The sequence below is a fragment of the Oryx dammah genome, unplaced genomic scaffold (genome assembly GCF_014754425.2).
Source record: "Oryx dammah isolate SB20612 unplaced genomic scaffold, SCBI_Odam_1.1 HiC_scaffold_11, whole genome shotgun sequence".
NCBI lineage: Eukaryota > Metazoa > Chordata > Mammalia > Artiodactyla > Bovidae > Oryx > Oryx dammah.
In genome coordinates this window covers 25,707,020-25,729,819 of record NW_024070195.1, presented here as the reverse complement: position 1 = coordinate 25,729,819, position 22,800 = coordinate 25,707,020, and the positions used below count along the sequence as shown (strand labels likewise).

Sequence of the window (22,800 nt, the reverse complement as noted above, 5' to 3'; positions counted from 1 at the left end):
GAGCAGAGGGGAAAGGGGGCTGCGACGCCCTGAGAAGGATGAAGCGGTCACATGGGCTATGATTCTGCCTTCACCTGAAAGCTGACAGCAATGATTTAAAGCATACTGAAACATGTGAACGCTCTGTAAACGTTAAAGGAATTGATTCTCGGCGGAATCTGGGCAGATTTCATACAGGTGGGATGGGGCCAGGTTATTAAGGGTTAACAAGTCAAAGACCTAGGAGGCCGAATGTGGATGGCTGTTTCAAGCTGAAGCACAGCATGCAAGGAGGCATGGAAGGATACAGGGGTGAGCGGCGGTGCACCTGGACACCACCACCATCTCTGCGTGCGCTGATGCTTCCCCCTGCGCCTCACACACATCCACCTCTCCCAGCCACACCACCACCCCAGACCGTGTTCTTCCACCGGCTCTCCCAGATGGCCAGTCTCAGCTATCCACCGTTCCTGCCGCGCCCTGCCCCCCATCTCCGCACTGCACCGGAGCCACCAAAACTGACAGGCCAACTACTGCCTGAAGCCTCTCAATGACTGTGCACCTTGTTCTCTGCAGACAACCCACAACCCCTCATTTGCTTAGGGCCCCTGCATCACTGGCTCACCCCGGCTTCCAGCCCAAGCCTGCCCTTCCCGCCCTGCCCTGCCCACCGCCCAACCACACCCACCTCCCACCTTCTCCTCTCTGCAGGCAAGCTCTGCCTCCTGCCCCTCGGACCCCTACACTTACCTCTGCATAAAATTCCTCACTCAGAGAAATCTCCCCTGACTCCTCTCCCCCAAAGCCCAGGCTTGGTGAAGCTCCTCTGTTTACACTCGAATCACTGCCCAGATGCGATCAGCCCTCGAGGGCAAGGTTCACATGGAGGACAGCTTGGCACTGGGCCCATAATAAGGTGGGATGGATGAGTGGTGCATGATCGCTGGGCTCAAGAGCAGATTGGGGACAAGATGGGAAGATTTGAAAGTCCTCTGACCTTTATGTCATTGGGCAAAGACAGCCTGGTCCTGCGTGGCCTCGCTGGCAACACCGCGGTCTCCATCACTGCTCCCAGCACCAACCAGGGCAGCTGACTCAGCTTTAAGACCTTCATCAAAGGGCAGCAGCAAAAAAGGCTGGGTCTGCTTTCCAATCCCCTGCTTCTGGGTGTGTGAGAAGCCCCCAAGCCAGCAGAACTGCTTCGTCACCCAGCTCGGAAGGGAAGACATGGCTTCCACCTCACTGGCTCAGAAGCGCGGTCTGTCCACTGGTTCACGCAGCAGGCGGGACAGTGCCCTGGTATGTATGCGAAAGACGGTCCCTTGCTACAGATGGGCTCTGACTCAGGTTCCCAAATTTATCCCAGTTAGAAACAGGACACTCCTGCCCCTCTCAAGGGAGGTTCCTCCCCACCCACTCTTCCCCCTTTACCCCACTGGCAGCCAATTCACTGGTGGCGATTACCATCACCAGATCCAGAACTTTGATGCCTGCCCCCTCCATCCCAGCGCTGGCTCCCGGGGTGTGTCTTCAGTCAACCATCCCACAGATACTCTTGCCGCCACATCTGCCCCTGTGGAGCCTTAATCCTGGACAATCTTACTAGCTGAACTGACATGTTCTGCTGAGATTCAGGTTTGTCGGTATGCATTCCCTGAAACTCTCTCTCTCCTTCAAATGTCAAGGTGCTTGTTACCTGCTACAGGTGGATGAAACTCCAATTATGCCAAGTGAAGGAAAACAGACATCAAAGGCTACATATTGTATGATTCACTTTATATGAAATATGCAGACTTTGTTGTTCAGTTGCACAATTGTGTCCAACTCTTTGCAACCCCATGGACTGTAGCACGATAGCCAGGCTTCCCTGTCCTTACAGCAGCTCTAACTCATGTCCACCGAGTCAGTGATGCCATCCAACCAACTCATCCTCTGTCGCCTCCTTCTCCTGCCTTCAATCTTTCCCAGTATCAGGGCTAAAGATAGAAAGATCAGTGTTGCCCAAAGCCTGGGGGTGGGGAAGGGCAGGGCTGAGAATGGCTGATGGGCACAGGGTCTCCTCTGGGGGGTGAAAATGGTTTGGGATTAGACAGAGGTGGCTGGGATACCACAGTGTGGGTGAACTGCATGCCACTGAATTGTCCACTTTAAAATGGTTAATTGCAGGGGCTTTCCTGGCTGTCCAGTAGTTAAGACTGTGTGCTTCCACTGCAGGGGGCACACTGCAGGCTTGATCCCTGATCAGGAACTGGAGCTAAGATCCCACATGCCATGCTGTGAGGCCAAAACATTTTTTTTTAAAAAGTTAACATCCTATTATATGACTTTTGTGTCAAAAAAAATTCAAATACTTAAAAAAAAAAAAAAGCTACTCTTTCCCTCCCAATCCATAAAAGGAGGCTCAGCATCTCCTACTTGCCTGCCTCCTTCAAGAAATGACTGCTCAACTCTGCTTCCCCCTTTATCTTCAAATTTTTTAGTAGCTGATAAGTCTGTTCAAGTTTCCCCAACCTAAAATCCTTCTCTTAACTCTATTCTACCCTCGAACATCACCTAGAACTGTCTCAAGATTTCATAAAAAGCAGCCAACTTCAAACAGCCTACAGATGCTGAAACCTACATGCTACAAAACACTTCTAAAAGTGACAGGTAAGATATACACAAAACTCCTATAAAAATGAATGGGTGAACTTGCAAGAAACTCTTGAGGTCAAGATGGAGGCAGGCATGAGTCAGTAGAAAGGAAGCTCTCAGATTCCCTGGGAGTTATATCCTCTGGAGAGACGGGAGCCACACAGGGCTATTTAAAGGTAAATTAAAAGTTTAAGTGGAAAACCTCTGTTGCATTAGCCATATTCCAAGGGCTGTAGTAACTACTACTCGTGACTTGTGACTACTATACTGGACAATGCAAAACGTACCCCATGGAAACACCTGAGCACGTGGAAGCGAGCAGCTCACTCTACAGTGGCACCGGACTCAAGACATCACAGAAACCAAGGGTATAAACAGCCTCAAAGAAGTCCCCAGAGTAAAGGACAGGGCAGGCGGATGCGTGTCGACAGTTCCCCAAAGCAGAACGCTGCATGATCAGACATACAAAAAGGCCAGAAGGACCTTCTGGTAACACAAGAAAGCGGTAAAGGTTAAATGGTTAAAAAGAACAAGGTGGAGATGTGGGGATGCGACGCTTGGCTTCCCTGATGGCTCAGAGGGTAAGCAAAATCATTAGTATTAAAAAAAAAAAAAAAAAAAAGTTAAGAGATCTATCAAACAGACATGAACACAAAAGAAATTAGCTGTTTTTACAACTATTCCAAAAGACAGCCAATCTGAAGGCCCCAATACAATAATGTACAGATGGCAAAGAGAATGAGATTTAAAAAATAAATAAAGTGAACATCTAAAAAGGTATTTACACCACACTGAGACCTTCTTAAGTTACTCCTTTCTGCTCTGGATTTTTATTTTAAAAACTGACAGTCCTCCAGTATGGCATCTATGCAAGCAACCAGCATTGTCAGAGGACATAAATTTACTCTGAAATATTACCCTACCTAAGGATGGTACTTACAGACCTTAAATTGACCAAAACCAGTATACCCGATGAAGTTCACATATGAAGGTGACCTTCAGAGATCCAAAGTGATTTCAAAATCAATGTCTAATAGGATGACTGTCAACAGGTAAAACCCAAATAAACAGAAGCTCTCTGAGTTTCTCAACTTTTAAAAGTGCAAGTCCTAAGAACAAAAAGTCTGAGAGCTGCTGTATTAAAAACTACATACAGAACTTTTCCTCCTCTGTAAGGTTTCATCTCTAAACTGGCATTATAAATTTGGCTTCTCAACTTACATGCAAAATTCCCAAATATACCTCAAAAAGAACCAGCTAGCAATTATGAATAAAACATACAACATATATAAGTTAAAGCACTCCGTGAAGTAAGTTCTTACCAATTTCCCAGTAAATCAGACTGTATGTAGCAGGCTGGGCTGATTTTCCTATTAGCATGTGGGTGAAAAACTCTGAATGTTTCTTTAGCACAATACTAACTTTCCTTTCAAATGAAGATACTCTTCATGGAAACTCATTCACCCAAACCTAAAATTTTAAGTAATAAAAAGACCTAAGCATCCTGTGGTGAAGTCCCATTAGGTAGTACCACAAATAGAATGGATTAACTCATCAGCCAGTATACAGATGCTAAAGTGCTTAAGTACTTACATATGTATCATATATATATGAGAGAAAGAGAGAGCTCAGCATCAGCATTTTTCTGCCACAACAAAATATCTTTTAAAAAACCACACTTTCCATTTGCCTATCACCTCAGTTGTCCAATTGTCACCGGGTCTTCAGTTCTCTGATCCATGATGCTAATGGGCTCAAGGGAGCTTCATGCAGGAGGTTTCCCAGCCTGCTCAAGGGAGCCTGTCTTCCCTGTCCAGGGTTCACCTTCTTCCTCCTCTAAACGGTGTGTCAGCGGCAGTATGTCCCTGACGTCACCCGGGGAATGCAATTACCAACAGGAAAGCAGGGTCCCCACTGGATGGAGCAAAGCAGGTCAGCAGAGACAGACAGAATAAATATGAGTAAGAGGGAGAAATTTACAGGACACGCCCTTCTCTCCAAAATAAGAATCTGAGAGTGACATTTCAGAGCTCCAAGCATGACCGCCATCGTTTATTCCTTTGACAGAGAGCAGTGCTAACAAGAGAACGAAATCCATGTGCCGCTGAACACTCAGTTGCTATAAAGGTGCATCACACCCTCCCATCTGTCTGTGAAGAAACCCAGGGCTTTCAGACTAGAGCTCAGGGCATTCACCGCAGGTCACGGCCACAGAACAGCTATTTGCAGGTTCCTCTATAAAATGTTCTTTCTGTTTGCTTTCTGAGATTGGAATACATCAGAGAAAATGACTGCATGCCAAGCTGACCGTCTCATTAAGGGAAACAATTTGATTTCAAGAGAAAAGAAACAGCATGACTGTTTTGAGGGGACGGTAGCTCAAATGTCAAGAAGGGGCACATCCTCTCCCACCTCCTGATCAACGCGGCTTAACTCTGCTGTACTTGGCTTACACTTCCCGAATACTGTGGGGGCTCTGTCTTACCAGGGCACCAACTGATGTGAAAGACAATGAACGAGGTAGCACCCACAAGTCTTATTTAACCAAATCAACGGGCAAAGGGAAGAAAGAAGAGGAAGTTTACTTGGTTAACTTAGAAAGAATGGAATCTTCATTCTAAGGAGGAAATAATCTTATTTCCTTTTCTGGAGAATGAAATGGAACTCCTTGAAATTAAACTGATTTTCTTCACATGTGGTTTATGGACATTGTGCATGGTAACTCACTTCAGTCATATCTGACTCTCTGTGACCCCGTGAACTGTAGCCCGCCAGGCTCCTCTGTCCATGGGATTCTCCAGGCAAGAATACCAGAGTAGGTTGCCATGCCCTTCTCCACGGCATCTTCCTGACCCAGGGATCGGAGCCAGGGATCAAACCTGCTGTCTCTTATGTTTCCTGCAGTGGCAAGTGGATTCCTTACCGCTAGCGCTACCATTATTGGTCAATTCATTTTATAGGCTTTAAACTTTTTTCAAAGTTGAATTTAGTATAATCTTCACTGAAAACTTGTAAATGCAAATTACATGGTGCAACTGCCACCAAGTAGAAGGTCAGTGACGGAGAAGGCAATGGCACTCCACTCCAGTATTCTTGCCTGGAAAATCCCATGGACAGAGGAGCCTGGTAGGCTGCAGTCCATGGGGTCTCGAAGGGTCAGACACGACTGAGCGACTTCACTTTCACTTTTCACTTTCATCCACTGGAGAAGGAAATGGCAACCCACTCCAGTGTTCTTGCCTGGAGAATCCCAGGGACGGGGGAGCCTGGTGGGCTGCCGTCTATGGGGTTGCACAGAGTTGGACACGACTGAAGTGACTTAGCAGCAGCAGCAGGTCAGTAATCAGAGAGGGAAGACGGCAGCAACAGACAGGTATGAAGGCAATGAGTGTGGTGCTACAGGAAAACACCTCTAACGTCAATACACCTGTAACTTCAATCACTACAACCAAGTTCATTATAAAGAACAAAGGAATTCAGAAATCAAGAACTTTCAGGACGTAACCAAGTCCAAAACAAGTGTATATATAGTTCAGTGGTAAATTGATATTTAAATAAAAAAATTTTTTTTCTAGCAAGTACCATCCATTTCCCTTTTGCTAGGACAAGCCAAGTTTTGTTTAGGCTCCATCCTCCCCAGCTCAGTAGGTGAGATCTGATAGGGTCAGAACCCAGGGTGTGTGTGTTGGAGGGGAGGATAGTAACCATGTGACCACTAGTGACTGGGTGGGTGATAGACCAACGGGAGCCACAGAGGCTTCTGGGAAGATGACATATGACACAAGGTGAACTATGCAAGGGTCATAAGATTATGTTATTTCTAGTTTTTTAAAACAATAATTTAGTATTAATATTTTTATTTACTAAAAATTTTTTAGAGGTTCATAGAATTCAAGTGGCAGAAAAAAAAAATGTAGGCAAAAAACACTAGGAAAAACTTAACTAAGGAATGTGACCTATTAAATCCTTCAAAGGAGCTGTTGAGTTTCTTCACCATAAAAAAATTTAAAGAAAGGGAACAGATAAGTCATGACCAATGACACCCAGTCCTGTATCCCCAACCCCACACTCAAGCGCTGTTTCCACATGTTCGTGCCACCTACATACACATGGTGTGTCTGCACCTCAGTCCCAACAAGCCAAGCCTCCCTGCCTCCTGACTCCATCCAGGTGATTCTGTTCTTGCCCAATCACCTTCCAGGAACCCAGTCCTGAAAGCACGCTCCCCCCTGCACGGATCCCAGGCCAGCCCTATGACTCCAGTCACCCTACCCCCACCCTGTCCTGTCCTATCACCTCTTTGCCAGAACCATCTCCTATGAACTCCTTGGCCTCCAGAACCTCCCCGCATCCAATCCAATACATACAGCTTTCACACTGATCTCTTAAAGCACAACTCATTCACTCAGCACACACTTACTGACCGCTGTGTCAGGTAACCAAGGACCACAAACTTAGTGGCTTGTTGTTGTATTAGTTGCTCAGGCATGTCCAGTTGTGTGACACCATGGACTGCAGCCCATCAGGCTCCTCTGTCCATGGAATTCTCCAGGCAAGAATACTGCAGCAGGTTGCCGTTCCTTTCTCCAGGGGATCTTCATGACCCAAGGATCGAACCTGGGTCTCCTGAACTGCAGGCAGATTCTTTACCGTCTGAGCCACCAAGGAAGCCCCCGAAGTTCTTTTAACAACACAAGTGTATCTTACAGGTCAGAAGTCCAAAACGGGTCTCACTGGACTAAAATCCAGGCATGCGCATGGCTGCTTTCTGGAGGCTTTACGGGAGGACCCTTCTCCTGGCCTTTTCCAGCTTCTACAGGCTGCGATCTACCGCTCCATTTCACGGTTGCCTCCTCCGTCCTGAAGGCCAGCAGCACGGGGCCCAGTCTCCTCACACCCCACCCTTCTCATTCTTTCCCACCCCCTCTTCCACATTTAAGGACCCTTGAAAAGTGAAAGTGAAAGTCACTGAGTCATGTCCTACTCTTTGTGACCCCATGGACTGTATAGAATTCTCTAGGCCTGAATACCAGAGTGGGTAACCTTTCCCTTCTCCAGGGGATCTTCCCAACCCAGTGATTGAACCCAGGTCTACTGCCTTGCAAGTGGATTCTTTACCAGCTGACGAGGGAAGCTCCTTAAGGACCCTTGGGGGTTGGTTACACTGAGCCCACTTGGATAACCTAGGACACTACTTCAGCTGGCTGGCAGCCTTAATTCCATCTGCAGCCTTAATTCTCCACATAGTCACAGTGATGGGAAACTGGGACACATCTTTGAGGGACTTTATTCTGCTGACCACAGGCACTTTATACGAGGCCCAGGGCATGGCCAACATTAAACGCAGACTGTGCCGTCAAGCTCAAGTCAGTCCTTCAATACCAAATGTTAATTGGTTCCCAGTGCTTAAAGAGTTAAGCCTAACCCACTTAATCTTACAGGGAAGCCTTCCTTGATTTCGAAACACTCCTGAGCGACTTACCTTACCCGACCTCCCTGAAGTCCCCTACCACTGATCTCAAGCTGCAGAACTGGGAGTATCCAGCTCGCCCACTTCTGCTCCACACCCACTGCAGTGCCACTCCCAGGGCCTGCACCGCGCTCGCCCCAGCAGCCGCTCTCCACGTTCCAGCTCACACACCACCTGCCCTCTCCGACGCTCAACAAGGCCCTGTGGCCCCAGCTGGCCATTCGGCAGGGACACAGAGAGTTCAGGCAGAGGGGTGACCCAGCGCTGCCGCCAGCTGACTGTGCAGCCCGGCCCCGCCATCTGACCTCTCCGCCTTGCTTTCATCAGCTGTCAAGTGAAGAGCAGCCCAAACTATTTCTAAATCTGCTCCCAGTTCTAGGAAATCCTCGATCCTGAAAGCCACTGTCTAATCAAGGTCAGCATCATGTCAGCTGAACTACTGCACTCCCTTCTGATGGAGGGTCCCTGCCTCTGGTCTTGGCGTTGCTTCCCACTTCCCAAAAAGCATCTTTCCGGATTACTCCTCTCAAAACCAGTTAAAGGCTCTTAGGACAAAGCTCAGATCCCTCAGTGCGGCCTCAGGCCCCTGCTTCCTCCTTTGCTTCTCCTTACAATCAGTTCCTCAGGTGCTACCTGCCTCCTCCCTCACAGCCTCTGCCTGAACGCCTGCTTCCTCTCTCCAGCAGGCAGATGTCTGCTCAGTCTCCAGGCACCCTTCCCCGGCCCCCTGGGTCTGATTTAGGGGGTCCCTTCCTGTCTGTCCACAGCACCCCACACTGCGCTCTCGGTGCTCATCACTATGGTACCAGTATCTGTTCCCTGTCGGTCTCTTCCACAGACTCCAACTTCCACGTGGGCAACACAGTCACTCTCATCCACCCTAGTACAGGCCGGGGGGCGGTCACCAGGATTCTGGGTACAGCAGCAGGACTCTGAGCTGCCCACAGCCACTCAGAATCAGGATGAGATTTCTCAGTCTGTCCGCAGATTCGTGTGGCTGTATGTTTAAAGTCCTGGCTAAGGGAGACATAAGCGACACTGTCGGGGGTTGGTTTCTGGGAACGTCCCTTAAGAGAAAACACAACTGAATCCTCGGCGCCTTCTACTCTGTCTCCTTCTCCATCCTGCTGCCTCTGAGCCTGACACACAGTGAGCTAGGAGCCTGTAGCTGGTCACCTCGTACCCTTTCCCCAGCCCTCTGTGCAAAATACAAGTAACACCTTGTTTTGAGATGCATTAGTGGGGCCATGATAATTTGGGGATCTCTGTCACTTGCACTCAAACCTAATGGCAACACACGGCCCTACCCACAGCACCAATAACGATCTACTGCATCAAGCTGACACCTCACCTCTCCCACTGGGTTACGACCTGTCAGCAGGTGTACTGTCATACGTCTCTGCAGGATCCACGCACTGGAGCAGAGGGCAGCAGAGAACACAATGGGGAGTAAGTGCCTATGGTCAGTGAATCAATGACCACATGGCAACTGAAGCAGACAGGTTCCGTCCAACCTACACGGGCTGCCTTAACCTTGGCTCAGCATTGGTGCTGCTGCTGCTAAGTCACTTCAGTCGTGCCGGACTCTGTGCGACCCCACAGACGGCAGCCCATCAGGCTCTTCTGTCCATGGGATTCTCCAGGCAAGAATACTGGAGTGGATTGCCATTTCCTTCTCCATGGCTCAGTGTTGAGACCAACCAAAATTAGTTTAAAAAGAGAGTGTCAGTTTCAACCATTATTTGACCAGGGAATAGCCGAGTGCTTAGACACCAGCATGGGTTCTCTTCCTTCCTTGGGCACAGTGCCACAACAAATCCCTGGCTTATTCCACCTAAAAGCTCTACAAGGTAACATGCAAATAAGCAACGCCGTTTAACACATCACACTGAAACAGCATCCTCTGCTCCTGGCAGATGGCAGGGGGACGTTTCGCAATTTGCTCTACTCCCTCAGCCTGGGTGGGAGAACAGAAACCCTAAGCAGGGAATCCAGCCCCCTAAGGCTGCTATCTCCCAGAGCTGGCTTCCCCGCGGGGGCTCCTCATCTGTGCAGTGTTACAAACTCTCAAGCTTCTCAGGCTACTGAGGCATACTCACCTTCACAAAGCCATAAGCACAGATTACAGAGCTGATTATACCCAAAAGGTACATAGAGAGAGAAACATTCATGCAAATAATTGCCAGATACCTACCACATGCCAGACAGCACACAGGTACCAAGGATACACAGGGAACACGCCAGACCTGGAGCAGAGAGGGGAGGAAAGCACTAGTTGTCCTCCCCTGATGAGGAGGCTGATGCACACAGAGGTCAGCTGGCTACAACCAAAGTTACAAGAGCGGGAAGGGGTAGGAATAGCTAATTGAGTAAATAGCATCAGATTCCAGGGTGTGTGAGTCTGACTTACAAGGAACAGGGCCTTTTCTGTTTAGCTGGCTTTGCTTTCGTGTGTTTTTGTCAGTGGGAAGCAATCAGGGAAGCATCCGGACACAGACAGTGCAGAGCAGAGATGGAGCTGACAGGGCACGGGTGGGGAGATGTGGGGTGTTCAGAGTGAGAGGTGCAGGCAGGAAGTGAAGCAGGATCAAGGATGGCCCTAAGTGAAAGTAAACGAAGCTTTCAGTATGGAGTGCGCGGATCCCACTGACGTGTCAGATCTCAGTGAAGGCCAGGTTGGGACCTGAACACAGAGAGGCAGGAAGGAGCCGGGGGAAACCAGGCACCCTGCAAGGGCTGGCGTGCTGTGCAGGCAGGGCGGCGGCAGACACAGCAGAGCCTGAATGGACAACACTTGGCGAATGACAGATGGAGGAAAGGAGGAAGGATGTGGTTGATGGGAGAAGGACCCTGGCACTGATGGCCTGGGCAAACTGGTGATGGGGATGCTCCGGGTCATGCTGGCAGATGGGAGACAGGTTTGGAGGGAGACCAAGTGAATCAGCTGATGAGAAGTTGGAGCTTCTGATGAATCTGGAGCTCAGAAGACAGAAGTGGATTAGAAATAAATGTCTGAGATGGACAGCAGGTGGGCAGGTGGATACGTGAATCCGTGGGCAAGGCAATCACCCACTGAGGTTGGGTTTCCAACAGTACTTTGCAACGATTCACCTACATTTTGAATTTTGGAAGTCCTTTATAACATGCCAGTCCCATTTGCAAAACGATGGTAAACTCAAGCACGGAGCTCCGTGCCAGGGCCCGACATAGGGCACCCACCATCACTCCGCATTCGGAGCCACCTTCCTCTGGGGCCACTGAGCCTCTTCCAAACCTACCATGTCTTGCAAAGCAAACAGAAAGGAGCTGCCGTAACAAGCACAGTATATAAAGCATTCTCCGGGACATGAAGTCCCGAAACACTGTATTTAAGGGGCTATTTGGAGAAGCTCTGACCTGTTTCACAAGGCAACCACCTTCTTGGATGAAGCAGACTTGCAGACAATCAACAGCTGCACTGATGAGGACAGGTGATCCTCTGCAAGTCTCTAACTGGTCCCTTAAAGACCCTACTTCAGGAGACTGAGCTCTACTTCAATCCCATTTCTAATATACAAATCAGACTGCAATTGCACGTGGCCAGGAGACAAACATTTAAGAGGCTTTTAAGCAACATCAGCTGCTGTGAGCAGCTGCTTGTAATTCTAAATCTGACTGCAGCCTCTTATCTGATGTGATTACTTGAATATTCAAAATAAATTATCATGTTCTCCAAGATAATTCATACAAAATATACAAAGGCAGTGTTACAGCCTCAGCTGAAATGAAGAGAGAATGGAGGGACATAATTAACAAAGATAAGTTATGCACCCTCTCGAGAGAAAAGGTCTTAGATTTTAATTCAAACAGTGTAACATAAATAAAAATATGACAGGAAAACACATTTCTTTTTTATAAAAAAAATTCAATCTAAACCCCCACATTTTACAATTGTTCGGGTGCGGGGTGTGAGGGGGGTGATAAGAGGAACAGGCAGAGTTAAAATGTACTTTAAAAAGCCTACTACAATGTGGCATATTTAAACGCAAACACAATCCAGTAATTATCTATCATCTCCTCTACAGCCAACGGTTATTTCACCACCTGGTTACATTCCATGCTAATATATAAACCACTCTGAATTTTGTGATCCTCATATTTTAGGAATTATGGTACTTAGAGCCACACCCAGAAAGAAAACTAAGAAGTCCTAAAAGAGAAAGAATCCCAAGAGAACTAAAGGGGTGGGGAAGGTGTTAGTCTCAACAACCTGAACAAGCAGCCTTTAATCAGGCCTGTGTCAGAACGACCTAGATGTTCTCAAAACACACACGATGTACATCTCTACCCAAGGGAAAGCAGACAATCTGGAGGCTCCCGAGAGGATGAGGGTGCCCTTCCCTCCCAGCCCACACCCCTCAGGTTTTACACACTTTATAGATCAAACCCAGGTGGGCCTGGGGCCAGACAAGGAAACTGATGCTGGGCGCCTTCGACCAGACTGGATCTGAACCCTGCCTCTGCCACCTGCTAGCTGGGAAGCCTTGAACAAGTCACCTAACCTTTCTGGGCCTTAATTTCCTCATCTGTAAAACTGGGGGTATCGACCTCATTGGGGGGCCTTGGAGGTGAAGCACCTTAGAAAAGTACCTAACATGTAGTATAGTTAGCACCCCACAGATCAGCCTCATCCTCTTCATAAGCCCCAAAGTATTACTCTGCCCAACTGCAGCATCATTCATTCTGAAGAACGTTACTCAGCTGACTCAGTCTTCTATTATAGACAATGCTTCAGTGAATGTCCTAGTCAATAGAGAGATTTTTTTTAAAATGATGCTCATCAAATTCAGTCAGCCCCCTACTTAACTTTTAAGTATACTACAAATAGTCTCAACAGCTCCTCCGCCCCAAAGTAGGCACAGAAGTCTCAAAGAGGTGGAGTGATTGGCCCACCAATGCCTGTCCGGCTCTCAGGGCAGAGCTGGACCCCTGGTTCCCTGCAGCTGCTAACCTGAAAGGCCTCTTCTCCAGTCCCCTTCCTACTGGTTTGCTAACTTTTAAAAGTGTGTAGTAGATACTTTTCGGAGAAGGCAATGGCAACCCACTCCAGTATTCTTGCCTGGAAGATCCCATGGATGGAGGAGCCTGGTAGGCTGCAGTCCATGGGGTCGCTAAGAGTCAGACATGACTGAGCGACTTCACTTTCACTTTTCACTTTCATGCACTGGAGAAGGAAATGGCAACCCACTCCAGTGTTCTTGCCTGGAGAATCCCAGGGACGGGGGAGCCTCATGGGCTGCTATCTATGGGGCTGCACAAAGTTGGACACGACTGAAGTGACTTAGCAGCAGCAGCAGCAGCAGTAGATACTTTTAATAAATGCACTTTAGATCCATAGTAAACATTTGAAGTTTTGTAAGAGGTAAGCTCAAATTTTCACAGACATACATATCAGCTCAAAAACAGGGTAGATACAAGTGTCAACAGCTCCTATAAATATTAAGGTAATGTACTTTTTCTGCCAAAGCCTGAAGCAGAGGTACCCTAAACGCTACCCCCAAGGGCCATCAGCACATGGCGAAACTTCCCAGAGAAGCAAATGAATAATTATTGAATTTGGTGTCATGAGAACTATTCTTTGGGGAAGGAGAAATTGACAACAATTACCTTGTAGGAGCATGTGCCATGCCAAGACAAAAGGAACAGGTACTCCAGGGTTCTGGATAACTCAGATAAGGACCAGAGTGGCCAACACTGCAGTGTGGCTCTAATTAGGTCTGTTTAGTATGCACGTATCAGAGGTTAGCTCTGACAGGGTGAAAGTGTTGACAACGGGGGGAAGAACTGTAACATAGAGATGGAACCTGTAACCAGCATGTGCTCACAAGAAGAGTGTGAACTTAGTATCAGGATTGTCATTTGAAGCTACAGTTGTTTCAAGAAAACAGTTTTCTAATCAGAGAAAGCATGAGAGTCCCAGCACTAGAAATCTTAAGTGAAAAACTATTCTCTAAACCCCAGTCAGCAAGAAGACATCAAACAAAAGGTTCTGAAGTCTAACAAGATACAAGGAACACTGAGGTTATCACACATCACTGTGCTCAAATGGGACAAGAAGGGGAGCGGGCAGGGAGGACAGGGTTCAGTCTTCCTAAAACCTCAGCAAGTATGACTATTTTCAATCCAGGGGCCACACAGTTTTAAAAGCAAATGTATTCGAGTCAAATAAAAGTATCCTCATGGAGGAAACATGCCAGAAGGAACCAAGCGGCTTGGTAATGGTAACGTTTATGGGTTGAAATCAGGGTGGGGTGGGAAGGCGCTTCTATGACACAAACCCCAACATAAGGAGGGTCTACCTTTCTGAACAACTAACTCTGCTAGGCCGGAGTAACTCCAGCGGTTACGTTTAACTTCTTAAAGAGAAAACTGTAATTTCCATCCCTGATTTCTGACATCTACCTTTCAAAGACCTAACGGATTTCAACTTTCATTCTCTATCCCTGATCAAACAGAAGCAAAGGATTTGCTCTCTGCAAAAGCGAAAATAAAAAATTTTCATTCTGAAAGGATCCTGAAATTCACCTTGGTATAACTGTTTAGTTTTAAAGTAAAGGACCAAGGCCCAGAGTTGATTTAAGGTTGAAGGCAGGTTTAGGATAACAAACCAGGGCGGCCGGGTTCCATACAAGGACAGGGCACCCTACCCAAACCACTGTACCTTCCAAACCTCTCAGATTACTTCCACTTCAATAAACAAAGGAATATGTGTATGCTTTACTATAATTCCCGTCTTACGAGGCAATGTTCATTGTATGTGAGTTTAGGTAATTCAGTGGATGAGAGGACCCAGAGGCCTTGGTTCTTACTCTGCCAGCAACTGACTCCACGAGCTCACCAGTACTGAGACTTTCCTTTTCTCATCCACAAGCACCCTGATTTCAGTAATATTAAAATGGGAAAGAGGGCTTGTGTGATTTTACCATGCCACTGATTACAAGCTGCATCACTACCCAGGTATGTTAAAAGATGAAAAACTGCCTGCAAATGGATGAGATGTGGTGGAAACACGTCTTATGTGGCAGACAAACACTGGCTGCAAAGAGGAATGGGGACCAGAGGGGGAGAAAGGCCCTGTCTGGATGGATCATGGGCCCCTGAGATGTTTCCACTGGAGAACAAGGCCTCCTCTCCCTCCCTCTATGACACTGCAGTTCTTCTAACCCCCACACCTGAGAGCACCCTTCCTCTTGCTGGCCCTCAATCCGGCTGGACTTCAAGTTGCGTAGATCTTCTCCTAGAGACATTCTCAAATGATTAGCTTGCTCCAGTGTGTGCTCATGGCCGTGGCTCCAGGTGAGGCCTCACCACTGCCTGGCCTGCTCCAACAGCCTCCCAGTCTACCCTCATATCCCCCATGTCCATCCTCACCAACCCATCCCACGCACTCTGACAACACTCATGTCCTTGGAGCACAACATTCATGATACGCTCCTTCCAGTCCAAAAGCCTCAGTGGTCTTGTGACAACATCTCAGGAAAGACAATCGGCTAGGAGGTCAAGACCACCCAGGCTAAAATGCTTTGTGACCCTGGGCAAGCGTCTAAACTTCTGAGCCTCCATTTCCTCACTTGTAAAGTGGGAATGCTTAGAGTACCAACTAATAGTACTTGAGGAAAATCCATGTAAGGGCTCAGTGCAGAGTCTGACACGTAGTAATAGTTTAATAAAAGTTAGTCCTTATTATCAACAACCTGTCTTACTAACCTTTCTTCCCACTTCTGCCTGTCGGCTTCAGACCTCTGGGCTACTTGCTTTAATGTCCAATGATGCACTTGTCTGCTCTCTAAACTTTCTCTCCTAGAATGCCCGTCCTCTGTGCACCTGTAAGATTCCTCTATGATGGGTAAGGTGAAATTCAAATGTGGATTCCGTTCTGTTTCATTTCATTTAATTCAATCCTCTCTATGATGGGGCCTAACATCCTTGGTGGCCCTTATAGCCGATACTGGCACACCCCTATACCACAGAGACTTTCCCTGAAGGTGTAGTTTAGCAGCCAGGTAGGTGAGGTGAAACTTAAATGCACTTTGGGATAGGTCCCAGGATATCAGATTTCCACTCTTCTAGTTATTACTTCAAGTAACCAAGGCCTAAATCAAGGCCAAGGACACTCTCTGGAAGGTGGTGGCAGTTTCCATATGTGAATATGGCAATAGAGGGTCTAGACTGTAACTGGCAGTCATCTTGCAAGATCAGCCTATGGACCTAACAAACATCTGAGAAGACTTCAGAGAAACAGAACATAAGTTCTGCCTTTGGGACTTTTCAGGTCAGGTGGTCATTTAAGCCCATCTGGCACTGGGTTCTCTGTCTCTTGCACAAAAAGCATCCTAACCAACTGGGCAGTGAGAGGCGCTGATGACCTGGCAAGCTCTGCCATAAAGCTTTCCCAGATACAGTGAGACAAGCACCTCCCCCTCAGAAATCTGCTTCTGATCCCCTTCTAGTATAAGGTGCAGATTAAGTTCAGGTGTAAAAGGATTAAAGTATAAGCTACTTCAGAAACTGTGTTGTTCAGCTTTGTATACAACCCTAAGACACACACACAGCACACACTCAGTAACTGACAAGCCAATAAACCAATAGAAAGAGTGAATCAAATGTGGGCTAAAAGGGAGGAACAGACTTTACAGATGTGAAAGATGGCAAATTGTTAATCTTGGATGGCTTGAAGATGGACCTTTAATCATGAGGTTAGATTTTTAAGTTACAGAGTAACAGAGTTACATAAAGGGCAGAGCCCACTGAACAAATCCGAGCAGCACAAGGACAGAGGACGGGGCAGGTAAGTTGCAGGAGACAGATCTACATGATTTGGACAAGTCACCTGGCATCGCTAGGCCTCAGTTCTCAATTCTTTATAAAAGAGGTAGGGGATATCACTTCCCACAGGGAGGCTGTAAGAATCATCTATGGAAAGCAACTATTAATAAGAAGGTGCCCACATCAGTAATACCTGAAACTGAATGTATGCAAAGAAAAACCCACTGGGTAACTAATGGAAACAGTAACTGTTCCCATCAGTAACAAAAGAGTTGGTAGGCAAAAAGGAGGGCTTAAAAATAATTACAAATGTTCTTAGGGGAGAGCAACAGGATGTGGCTGAGTAAGGGGCTGAGTAAAAAGTAAAACCATCATTCATACTCTATACTATCTACTTAGGCATCAAAGTCACTCTAAAAGATGGTAAACAGCTTTGCCGTGATTTCTGTAATTTAAGTTGGAAATAAGACACCCAAGGACTGATACTCACTTCTACAAACAGGAGGACAATCAACAGTTATGCTGAGAGAAAATGAGGAGGTAGTGACAGAGATCCTTGCAAACACCCCCAAATTAAGAATTCTGACACCCCTCCCCCCAAAGAAAAAGCTCAGTTGATCCCAGGGAAAGAGATAACTCACCTCATTTTCAAAAGCAGCTTTGCTGGAATACCGGAATTAGTGTCTGTGAAAACCTAATTTTAAATATTTTCCCAGTTATTTGAGATTCTCCAGCTTTATTCCTGGCCACATCCCCTAAACCTCACTTCCCTTCCCCAAGAAGAAAAATAAGTGAAGAAGAAACATTTATCAAAGCACTATTTGGCAAGCCCCCATGCTGGGCACTTTCAACTGTATCATCTCATGGAATCCCTAACAATTCTGCAACATGAAACCCTGAACAGAAATGATTTCGAAATTGAGTCAAGAAGCTGAGGACAGAGTCTGAAGTAATGAGGTTCTCTTCTTGAAAAAAAAAACTGACTATCAAATTGTAATACACTTTCACTTTCAGCTAAGTAGTCATCAGTAACCATCAATACTATTCCTCCTTTTGTTTTCAGTTAGAAACAAAAAAGAAAATGCGAAAAAGAGAATCTGTCCAGAAAAACTTCCTGTCGATGAGAAGTTACAATCTAGGGTAAGAATGCAAAAGGGACACGAATGACATTTCTCTTTCAAGTACTGAACTTTCCCTGGAGAATCCCGGGCAGCATCCAAGCGGACTGAAACAGTGATGCGCTTGTCCCCTCACCGCGGATGGAAAGTTAAACTGTTCATCCACAGCCACCGAATGCCAAACCGGTTGTGTCCGTATCTCTAGATTCTGCCCCAAGTGCTGTTGGCTGAGCAACAGCAAAACAAGTGCAACCAACAGGTTATCTACTGAGTGGTTAGGGAAACAAGTTACAAAACCTAACAAGCAACACGAGCTCTTCCGTGCCGCCCAATAAAGAAAGCACTTCCTGCCACCGGTCCCGCTATTAGAGAATTAAGGCTCCCCACCACTCTCCCGTCGAAACACCAGGTTCCGCAGCCCAGTTCGTAGGTCATGCACTGGATTCTTCCATTCGGGACTCCCCACCCCCACCCCAAAGTGGGCCAAGTGCATTATCCAAATTTGCAATCAAGAAGCCAAGAGCTGAGCTCAACTACAGTCGTGAGCAGGGGAAACCATCACCCTAAAAGTGCAAGGGCGTGGAACGCTTGGTGGCAAGACACAATTCTGAAGAACAAGTCTTGCTCCAGGCACGACTCCCTTCACCCCAAGGCGGGCTTGCGAACGCTGGGGTAGGGTGGGGGGGCGAGTCTTATCTGCGTTTAAACTGTAAAAGAGGACTTTTCCTTGCTACTCGCAGCAGACACGACCCGGCCGCGAGCCGCTCCAGCCCGCGACCCCACAGCCCTCGCGCCCCGATTCCCTCAAGAGTAGCCCAGGTTGTTCCCGAGTCCCCGCCCCCGCGCTTCCCCACCGGCCTCATCCTCTCCGAGGACCGCTGGCTACAGTTATCTGGTTTTAATAAAACCCGAAGTGTTCCCAGGCTAGCGGGCTCGCCTCCCGGTGGGGGGCAGAGGCGGGAGGGCAAGAGAGAAAACGAAAGGCCCGAGGGGACCGACCCACGCCGCGACCGCCCGGCGGTTCTCCCGGCTCACGGGGGTTTTGTTCTCCGAGGAAGCGCGATCGCTCTCGGGGCTCTTCCCTGGGATCTCCGGCCGCGCGTTCATCTAACCCGGGCGGGTGAACCCGAGCGCAGAGCCCACCCGCCCTGCCTCCCGTAGGGGAGCCGGGTGCGTTCCCGCCGCGCCAGTCAGTGGGCACACTGCCTGCCGGCGGCTTCCACCGCTAAACAGGTGAGACAGCATCTCGCAGAAACGGCCGGGGCGCCTGCCGTCGCGCCCTGAGACGCGGGTCCGGCGGGCTCCTTCGCCACGCGGGCGCAGCGCGGGCCGGGCTGGCAGTCGCTCGTGCGCACCGGGTTCAGAACCCAACAGCGGGGTCGCATCCCTCGGTCCCGGCCGCGCGCCGGCGCGGGTGTCATGGCCGAGCGGCGGCCAGCCGAAGTTTTCCGGAGCCGCCCGCTTACCTCTTAGGCCGAGCGCAGCGGCGGCTCGGAGAAGCGGCTAGGCGGCGGTGGCGGCAGAGCCCGGGGACCAGCCGAGCCGGGAGGAGGCTGGAGGGAGGTACCGGCCAGCAGGAGCAGCCGCGATGGGAAGAGGAAGGCGCCGGGTATCTACAATCAGAACGTGGGCTGACCGTGACGTCACAATGGCGCGGCCAGCCAATCGCCGTCCGGAGGCCGAATCTAGCGCTATGATGTCATGCGGCCTGGGAGCCAATCGTGAAACAATAGAACTTTCGTGATTGTAAATTCCAGAATCCGATGCAGTGGAGAGCAGTGGTCCGGGTTGGTCCCCTCTGGTTCACGTGTCTCTGGACAATTTTATCCGCTTTCTTCCTAATAAGCCTGCGTGGAACGCAGAGCCTGCGCAATAGCACCGGTGAAGTTCCCGATGCCCTGAACTCTGTTTCTCTCAGTGCCAGGCCTGGCAGGGTTGTGTGGCTGTGTTTGGACGGCAGACGCCCACTGTGGTGCTGCCTCCTCGCGGGTTCTGGAAGGGAGCCAGTTCGTGGTTTTAGATGAAAGGGTTAAATGCCTAGGGAGAGTACTAGAGCTAACGAAATAGGACAGCAACAACAAAAAAGCGCTGGAAACTGATGCTATAGCTTAACTCCTTGTTGGTAGATTTACCGTGATTTTTCTTAGGGATCCTGATTATCCCTTAGTGATCACTGCCAACTCCATTTCTCCTCAAGACTTTTTGTAGGAAATAAGGTGAGGGAGTAAGTGACATCTTTTCAACTAGACAAATACAAGCACATAAGACAAAGTGCTTTGTGTTTGCAGCATGAGTAGATCCTTGCTGTTTTTCATTGATATTAGGATAATTTAAGGCCTTCATCATCCTAGTATCCTATGCTTTCTTCTTGTCAGGTCTCAGAAATTAAACCTTTCTCCCCGTGCACTCTAATTGTATTTCTGTTACCCAAAGCCCATGGATCCGACATAGCCAACTATTTAATGCAGGTAAATTTATTTTACATACTTACAGTGTGATGTTTATCACTTGCCAGGTGTGTTCCAGGCACCGGACCGTTGCCCATTGCCTTAGGAATTAAGATGTTGAAACTATACACAAATTAGATAATGTAAACATGCACAAATAACTAAGATTTTTAAATATCTGATTGCCATTCTACTCCACAAACACTGACTGCAGTTTGCAATATTATGCTTGGTGTAAAAAACTTCAAGAATTTCCTCCCCATGTAAAATGATACAGTCAGGAAACAGCTACTGTGCAGCACGGTAAACTGCTTTGACAGAAGCCAAGATACATAAATTGATGAATACCATTCTGTCAAGGGGGATGTGAAAAAGCATCTGTCAGAGGCATAGAAGAGTTGAGCAAAGATGTCTCCCTTACTCTTCACTCTTATGCTGGAAGTTCAAGGCCAGAGCTGGTTCAACTCTCTGTCACCCTATCCAAATCTATCTTTCCAGGTTTTAAAATTTTCAAATGTAACTTGATATTCCAAAAATCTCAAGTTTTATACCACATAGAATTGTTTTTATTGTGTTTACCTATCAATAAAATGTTTTAAACCCATACTATCAAAATATCTGTTGTTGGTTATTCGTTCAGTCATGTCCAACTCTTTGAGACCCCATGAACTGTAGCCTGCCCAGCTCCTCTGTCCATGGAATTCTCCAGGCAAGAATACTGGAGTGGGTTGCCATTTCCTTCTCCAAGGGATCTTCCTGACCTAGGAATCGAACCCAGGTCTCCTGCCTTGCAGGCAGATACTTTACTATCTGAGCCACCAAATCTGTATTTATTTTTAATTATGGACTTATATGGGCTTCCCAGGTGGTGCTAGTGGTAAAAAATCCATCTGCCAATGCAGGAGACATAAGAGGCCTGAGTTCGATCTGTGGGTTGGAAAGATTCCCTTGGAGGAGGGCATGGCAACCCGCTCCAGTATTCTTGCCTGGAGAATCCCATGGACAGAGGAGCCTGACGTGCTTACAGTCCATAGGGTCGCACCAAGTCAGACACGACTGAAGAGACTTAGCATGCATGCATACGGACTTATATAACTGTTGTCATACATTAAATATTAATTTTTTTCTCATTTTAAGGCAAAAGTAAATATAAAGTTTATTATTTTATTCCTATCTCCCAAAGGATGTCTTTTCACAGGCTCTTGACAGACATGCCTTAGTTATTATGTGTATCTTGGTTTCCATTAGGGCATTTTTCACTCTGCATTGTAGCTTCCTGATTGTCACATCTTGTTCAGTCTGTGGGGTGCTTGTACCTCCACTTTGAAGACTCCTACTTTAGACTGTAAAGTCTATTGGAAGGGAGTTTACTATGTGTTGAATTTTGATCATTATTTATTTTCAGATATTACTACAGTCCTGATATATAATAAGAGCTTAGGAAATATTTTTTAATAAGTATGTGAGCTCTTATCCCTGCCTCACCATCATTACACTGGTACTTCTATTTCCTGCTCCTGCACTCCAAAACTCTGTCAGATAGATCCCAAGACTGTTGACTCCTCTCAAACTTAAGCTAGTAAGGTTGTGTTCTCATTCTCTCCCTATCCAGAGACTTAGGGCTCCCAATACATATATAATTCAGGGAGGAACTTCTGCCCTCACCTAACTCATCTTATGCCGTGCAGTGTGAACTGGCTACCATGACCTCAGTATGAGTTACTCCATCTGGTTGCACCACCACATTCATGGATAACGTTGCAAGAAATGGCTCTCCAACTTAATTGTGGCTATATATATCTTTTTAAATCAAAAGAATGGCTAGGACTCCATGCCAGGGTTCAAGAAAAGTATGTTAGTGAGTGTCAGAATCAACTTCCCGGCCAAGTTGGGTCCTACACCCTGTGGTTAAGTCATTCCAAAGCTGACAACCAACCTGTCAAAAATGAACCAAAGTAGGTGCCATACAAAGCCCTGTATCTCTTGCTTGGTTCCATAAAGCATCCATGGAGTCCCCCAAAAAGGGATTGTTGAATTACCTTCATGTAATAGTTGGCTATTTTATTCCTTCTCCTCTTCCTCCTCCTGCTTTTCTCTATTTTTTAAATTCTGGCAACATTTTTCTTTCAGTGATCCCAGACCTCCTCCAACCATACACTTCCATTTGTATCAGAAGGTTGCTTCAGTATTGAGAAATATTGGACATTTTTTTTCTATTGTTACAACATCTGAAGTTGAATTAAGAAATATGATTGAAAGTTTCACCAGCATACCATTCTAAGGAGTGTTGTTTGATTTAAAGATGAAATACTATATATGCTGAGAAGGTATTTGCACAACTCAGTGA

General features: G+C 47.3%; 1 protein-coding gene across 2 annotated transcripts in view; it reads right to left on the bottom strand.

Moving 5' to 3' along the window:
* ELOVL5 (ELOVL fatty acid elongase 5) overlaps positions 1–19,650 on the bottom strand; it is a 66,979-nt gene extending 47,329 nt beyond the window's left edge. The window contains exon 1 of one of the 2 annotated variants that reach the window (XM_040249461.1): positions 19,473–19,650. The gene's annotated coding sequence lies outside the window, so the exon portion shown is untranslated. Of the gene's footprint in view, positions 1–10,277; positions 10,391–19,472 lie in introns of those variants that run through there. The other variant, XM_040249462.1, reaches the window with a different exon arrangement.
* Positions 19,651–22,800: the final 3,150 nt, after the last annotated feature.